The 7,608-nt window shown below is 30.8% G+C and overlaps 1 pseudogene; it reads right to left on the bottom strand.

Moving 5' to 3' along the window:
- Nucleotides 1–2,653: 2,653 nt before the first annotated feature.
- LOC132619561 (uncharacterized) lies at nucleotides 2,654–6,230 on the bottom strand (annotated as a pseudogene).
- Between the last annotated feature and the right edge of the window lie 1,378 nt (nucleotides 6,231–7,608).

Raw genomic sequence — 7,608 nt, 5'->3', positions numbered from 1 at the left:
CACATTCTCCTCATCACTGTATACTTGAATGTGTCATTTGAGATCCTTACGTATGAACGTGTTTGAAAAGTTAGTTGATCTTGGAGTTACTGAGCTGAAAATCGAAGTTGACATTTTGGTACAAATTGAAATTCAAATTCCATTGTTGTATCTCGTAGTGTGAATCTGAGGACCCATGTTTGCGATTGTTTGTATTAAAAAAAAAAGTGATTTTGTTTGTTTGTTGTAAATCAGTTGGATATGATTATTTGTATGTCATGTGTATTAACATAATATACATGACATACACATTACATACATATAATATACAAGTGATAAACACACGACATACAAGTTATGTACATGCGACATACATGTCACTGTTCTTCTTCAACCTCTAACTTCAATTTGAAATTTGATCTAAAGCCTCACCTAATCTAAACCAAATTGTCTCAAATTTGAGGTATAAGCTCATCAAAATATACTCAAAACACTTGGAACAACACTCAATTAAAAGTATTTTTAATTCTGCAAATTCGAATTTCAGCTTCAGACTTGTTTGAAATTCACCCCAATTATCATCAATCTCATATGAGTTTCACTATTTAATCTCAACCACACCATGAAAGATATTTTTCAAAATTTCAATCGACTTCAAATAAGAAATGTGACAATTCCGAAAACTGAAGCCCAAATACAACAATAGTGGGTTTCCATAATTTTTCTTTCATATTCGAAGTTTAAATACAACATGACAGATAAATTCAGCTCAACAAGTCAAATTTTGAATATCAATATATTTTAGAACTTAAACAGTAATTGAATAAGAAAGAACAATGATAGAATTTTGAAGGTTTTATAAAGATCATGTGAAATTTGTTGGTATGTTTTGAAAGTAAAATAATACTGTATGTTATTGTAAATATGAGTTATTTTGTATGTCTCAGTAAATGTCCTTATGCAAATTTAAAATGATGTTATATGTGCAAATTAAATTTATATAATTTTGGTTGATTTGCACAAATAAGACTATTTTATGCCGTTATTTAACTTGTGTGAAAAAATAACGTCTGCATCAGAAGTTGGACAAAATATACTAGTGAATCGCTAAAATACAAGCATGATTTCCACAACTCACAGAGGATCCCTAAGTTCAATTAGCACAAAAAAAATTGGTGGATCACTAGGAATTTTTAATGGATAAGCATGCACAAAAGATATTTACATGAATTTATTAAATCTCGAGCAAGAGTTCATTAACATATTCATATCATTAGAGGATATGATATCTTAATTAGCATTAGATATTTTTTTCTAGAAACATACTTTGTCCCGCTATTATGAATTTTGTTTAATGAATAAAATTCAAATGGTTAAATTGATATTCTAATTTCAACATATTCTATTTTATAACTTAAAGACTTTTTAAATATGTAGAAATTTTATAATAATGCCAAGGGACTAATGTGCAACACAAGTTCCCAAAGACTAGTACTACTGTGAATGCCCCAAATCTTTACCCAACTAATACAAACTATTTTGTTGTTTCGTGTAATCTTTTTCTCACATTTTTTGATCCCTTTTTTACTCCAAAATCATCATCATGTATTTAAGACATCAATTAGCTAAATCAAAATATAATAGTACCAATCAATCGAAATACATCACCATTAAATCACTATAGTCTGAGACTTATTTAGAGCATCTAATCATAGACATGTGTAGTTAGTTAAGTGGCTTAACTCTTAGATCTGCATCCCCGGTCAATTTCACAACCGTCTGCCTCTTTGGTCCCGAAACAGTCACTTTCACTTACCTGTCAAAATGTCCACATTTGTTTGAAATCGACATAAGCGTGGTCATCTTCTAACAGTAACTACCTCCTATTCCATAATTCATTTTTCTATCCCCTCAAATCTAAGGTTTTAAGAGGTAGGTGGTTTGGATGATTTGTTGATTTTTGTCTTCGTTGTAGCATAACGTGTAAGGGATCAGAAGCTTCTTCGAGTAGCCTTTCTATCTGCCGATGCCATTGTTGCAAAAGCTAAGAAAAAGTGGAAAGTAAAAGTGATTGAACAGATAGAAGTGATCGATTGATTTGAATTTTAGATCCTTACACTTTTGAGATACTTATGTAATATTTCTCTCGTTAAATCGGACTGATAAAATTTGCTTATAAAACAGTTTGATATGAAATATGTTATGGGTTATACATATTTGATATTTGTTAAAAGTTTCACGTTAGATAGGTTTTGCATAATTTTGTGTATAAATATATTTTGATGTGAAATATTTTATGAATTATGATGGTAAAATTTCTAAATAACAACTTTTTCTAAAGAAGTGTGAACAGTTTATTAGTATATATATATAGAAAGTTTAACATATAAGATTTTTGATACTTATGCAAAATTTCACACGTTAGATCGGATTGATAAAATTTACTTGTAAAACAATTTGATTTGAAATATGTTATTGGTGATACAAATTTGATATTTATGTGAAAAGTTTTACGTTAGATCGATTTTGCATAATTTTATGTATAAATATATTTTTATATGAAATATTTTATGAATTATATAGGTAAAATTTCTAAATAATAACTTTTTCCAAAAAATTGTAATTGTTCCATCGTGATATACAAATATTATTTGACATTAAATATGTCATTGGATTACATTTTATAAAATCTCTAATAAATAGAGCACTGCAAACCGTTCTTGCATTACTTTCTCCAGCCCTGAAAACTCCGAACAAAGCTTCTTCAACCGAGTTTGATAAATTATTATTCGGAAAAGGGCTAAAATTACCCCTGAACTTTGAAAAATAATTCATTCATACCCTTCATTATACTATAGAAACAATTATACTCTTACCGTTATACTATGGGATCAATTATACCCTTATGTCTAACGGATGATGCCATGTGACATCATCTCAGGCCTTCAAAATTATTTTCCCCTCAAATTATTATTTACCCACTATAATAACCCAACCCGACCCGGATTCATTTTTTTCAGCCAAAAATAGAATTACAATTTCCTAATTTCCCAACATTCAGATTTCTAATAATTCAATCAATAATCAACATCTTCTTGTTGTTTATTCCTTCTAACAACAAGAGCAAAATAACCAAGAACAGCACAAAGAGCAGCAACAACATTCCATTCTTTAATCAAAACCTTAACCACAATCCAATAATATCACCTGTCAATTTCTTCCCTTCCAACACCAAATCCCTTCTATTTTTACGAGCAAATGTTAACAAAACCAAAATAGTAATCCAAGTCACGAAAGTAGCTGGTACTGCAACAGCTAAAGCTGCAACCATTGATAGAACACCAAAAGCTAAACCTAATAACACAGATGCATATAAAGCAGGCCAACTAGGAAAAACAGAGTTTGTGGGGTTTAAGGAATTTGAGGTTCTTGTTGTTGTTTTGTTTCTGCCATTTTGAATGGTTTTTTTTGGGTATGATTTTGTTAGCTTTTTGGATTTTGATTTTTCTCAATGGGTTTCTATTCAAAACCCAATGGGTCCGTATATTTTTGGCTAAAAAAAATGAATTCGGATCGGGTTGGGTTATTATAATGAGTAAATAATAATTTGAGAGGAAAATAATTTTGAAGGCCTGGGATGATGTCACGTGGCATCCGTTAGACATAAGGGTATAATTGATCTCATAGTATAACAGTAATCGTATAATTGACCCTATAGTATAACGAAGGATATAAATAAACTATTTTTCAAAGTTCAGGAGTAATTTTGACCTTTTTCAGATTATTATTTTTGCTCATGTTAGTAGTAGTAGTAGTTTAATAAGCTTCAATCACTAACGTATTGGTGGTGGGTATAACTTGTCAAATTGCTAGAAACAAAAGGATAACATCTCATGAGCTAGAATTTTTCTTTCTTATTTGGAGATTCTGGAGAGGGTGGGTGGTCGGAGGAAATGTGTCATGATATAAGCCCACATCAGGTAAATTATGAATTGTCCTTCTTTTGGGGTGGTCTTTAAATTTTGCCCCTCATATTTAAAATTTTTAAATTTTGCCCTTCGATTAAAATTTATGGGTTTCAAGTTCGAACTCTCACATAGTCAAAATTTAAAAAAAAAATCGCAAGGCAGAGTTTAAATTTCGCTATGCCCCCACTGGCATACATTTGTGAAGGAATTACCAAAGTTATGCTGCACCCGGCATACTTATGCCTTATGGGTAAACTTGGCATAAGTATGCCGGGTCCGGCATAAAAGTTTGCCCCCACCGGCATAAACTTGTGAAGGAATTACCAAAGTTATGTCGGACCCGGCATACTTATGCCAAGTCTGTCCATAAGGCATAAGTATACCGGGTCCGGTATAAATTTGGTAATTCCTTAACAAGAGTATGCCGGGTCCGGCATACACGTGACTCAAACCTTGCCTTGCAATTTTTTTTTTTAATTTATGCTTGAGCGGGGATTCGAACTCAGAACCTCATGATTTCTGCGTGAACGCTCAGAGTTGCAATGCGAAGGGCAAAAATTAAAGACCACCAATATAATGGCATAATTTAAAGACCATAAATATGAGGGGCAAAATTTAAAGACAAAGAAGGGCAATCTGCGCAAAAAATATGATTATCTTTTGGCCCATGTTAAGTGAAGCACAAGAAGTTGGGTAACTTGCACGATTGTCCTTCAAAGGCACTGGTCTTTAATTTTTATCCCTTAAATTGGTGGTCTTTAATTTTTTGTCCTTCGCTAAAAAAATTTTGGTTTCGGGTTCGAACTCCCCGTTCAGTCAAAAATAAAAATAAAAATTTTCATCAAAAGCAGTGGTCTTTAATTTTTTGTCCTTCGCTAGAAAATTTTGGTTTCGGGTTCGAACCCCCGCTCAGTCAAAAATAAAAATAAAAATTGGCAAGGTAGAGTCGAAGGAAAAACTCTGCCTTAGCCTTCAGGCCTTTTTTTTTTTCTTTTTACTTAGTTGAAATTTTACAAACCTCTGTCTTAAGGCTTAACTTTTGCCCGGTTAGGCCTAATTTTGGGCAAAAGTTTGCCTTAAGGCCTAACTTTTGCCCGAATAGACCTAACTTTGCTATAAACCTCTACCTTGCGATTTAATTTTTATTTTTTATGAGCTGGGGTTCGAATCCAGAACCTCGGAATATTAGGCGAAAAACAAAAATTAAAGACCAGTGCCTTTGAAGGGCAATCCGCACAAAAAAATGCAAGAAGTTAGCATTATGATCGCTTAAGCTCTTTATTTTCAGAATTGTGTCTTTGAGTTTTTGCATTAGTCCCCTCGTCATTTTCATTTCCTTGTAACTAATAGGACATGTATCACATTACACGTTCAAGTCACTGTCCTTCATTAGTTGGTTTGTGATATACCTGTTTGGCCAAGCTTTTGGGAGGTCAAAAGTTTTTTTTTTCCTTTCAAAAATGACTTATTTTTTAAAAATGAGGTATTTGGCCAAATTTCTAAGAAAAAATAAATATTTCTGAGGAGTAGTAGAAACTGTTCTTCAGAAACTAAACAGAGTAGCTTTCTCCTAAAAATACACTTAGAGGTATTTTTTAAAAGCACGGACAAATATTAAATGTTATTCAAAAGTATTTTTCAAATTGATTAGTCAAACACAAACTGCATCTCACCAAAAAGTACTTTCGAAAAAAAAATATGCCTTTCAAAATGATATGGTTTTAAAAGCTTTTAATATATGAAAATCAATCTTCTTCCTAAATTCTTCTATTCTCTTCTGTCCCTTTGTTCCTTTTGTTGAGTTGTTCACGATTTGAGTTAATTACTAGTAGCTCAATTCGTGACAATCTGATGGATAAAATAATCCCTATACTTAATTTGAGGCAAAGACTACTTATTCTGTTCTTTCTTAATCGCGAGGAGAGTTCTCGTAATTGATTGGCTTAATATCATGTGAACCGTTGACTTATATCAGACTCATAAATCTTAAATCTTGAACGCGTTATATCAAATTGCAACAATTTATAATAGTTGCTATGCCTCAACTACAAATTAGGTGGGATTAACTAATTGGTAAAACTTGACTAATATTGTATACTTTTAGGCCCTGTTTGGATATGATTTGAAATCAAGTTGATTTGAAGTTGAAGTTTTGTTTGAACATACAATTTGAATTTCTTAAGTTATATATATTTTTTTTCATAAACATGAAAACCCTACAAGTTATGAAAATTATCAAAACTTTTCAAATTCTTATACAATCTTACCCAAGGAGCAAACCATAGTTCATAACAAAGTTAACACGTTACTAGAAGACATTTCTAAATAATATAACATCTACTGATCGAACTTTAGTTTAATAAAAAGGAAATTAACATGAGTTCTTCACTTCGAGCATGCATTTCTGATCAGATGACCGAGAAGTCGAACCAACATTGTTACTTTGAGTCAAGTTTTACATTTAAAAAATATATCTATCAACTTATGAATTTTTTTTACAAAATATAAAAATATTTGTCAAGTTTTACATTTTAAGAAAATTGAATCACAACTTGAAATCTCAAATCCTACTCTTAAAGAATTTGGAATTTGAAATCATAATATAAAATTTATGCAGATTTTATAAATAAATACTGATTTAAAATTAAAAGACTGAAATCACTCTTCCAAATCCTATGGCCAAACGCCTACTTAGAATGCATATGTGGGGAGCTAGAAATGCAAAACTGTATCCATAGAGTAGTAATGCAAAACTGTATCAAAGTAGTAAAGCATTCAACGAAGTCAGAAATGACAGAAAGCTTTTTATACTTTGTGTAATGCTTTAGAAAAGTGATTACCCGACAATGAAGAGAGACAGGGCAATATAGATGTTAAATCGTAAGGTTCTATCTTTGTCGCGTATACTAAACTTATTGGAATAAACAGCTTTTATGCTAAACCTATTGGAATAAACAGCTTTTATGCTTGAGCCTTTTGATAAATTTTAATTTTAATTCTTGTGATATGACTTAACAATCAACGTATTTAACATTCAATTAATTAACATGTATATTTTTGGTCTCTATATGTAAGAAATATGTTATATTCTGATTATTTTTAAAACTATATTACTCACATATATGACATATATAAAGTAACAATACAAGCTTAACAAATATAGATCATTAAATGTTAGAACAGTAAATGATTCTAGTAAATTTGTAAATTCACAAGCAAAGAGATCAAAAGTGCATATTTCAATTAAATTGAAAGTTAAATGCGCTTAGTCAAATATTATAAGGACTAAGATCAGAATTCATCAATAATTTAGGGACCTAAAATACTCTTATCCCAAAATTTTATTTGTTTATCTTTTTTTCGTTTTACATTTTTCCATTCACTTCAACTTCTGTATCTTCTTTTTTTTTTTTCTTTAAAATTTACTGATCTCTTTATTGGGTTCCTATCTAATTTGATTTCACAATGGTACTTCAGACTAGTTGGGAAAAATATAATATCGAGTCCTGTGATATTCACCTGTGCAATGTTCTTAATCTTTGTTTTCTATCGAGTTTTAGATGAATACATTCATGTATGGTTTAGGAAAAAGTATAATATAGATATTATACCTACATTAGTCATTAATTCACGACTCAAACATGTATGATGTAACCTATAG

The sequence above is a fragment of the Lycium barbarum genome, chromosome 11, assembly GCF_019175385.1.
Source record: "Lycium barbarum isolate Lr01 chromosome 11, ASM1917538v2, whole genome shotgun sequence".
NCBI lineage: Eukaryota > Viridiplantae > Streptophyta > Magnoliopsida > Solanales > Solanaceae > Lycium > Lycium barbarum.
Note: the sequence above shows the minus strand (reverse complement) of the source record. Positions and strands in the feature narration are given on the sequence as shown.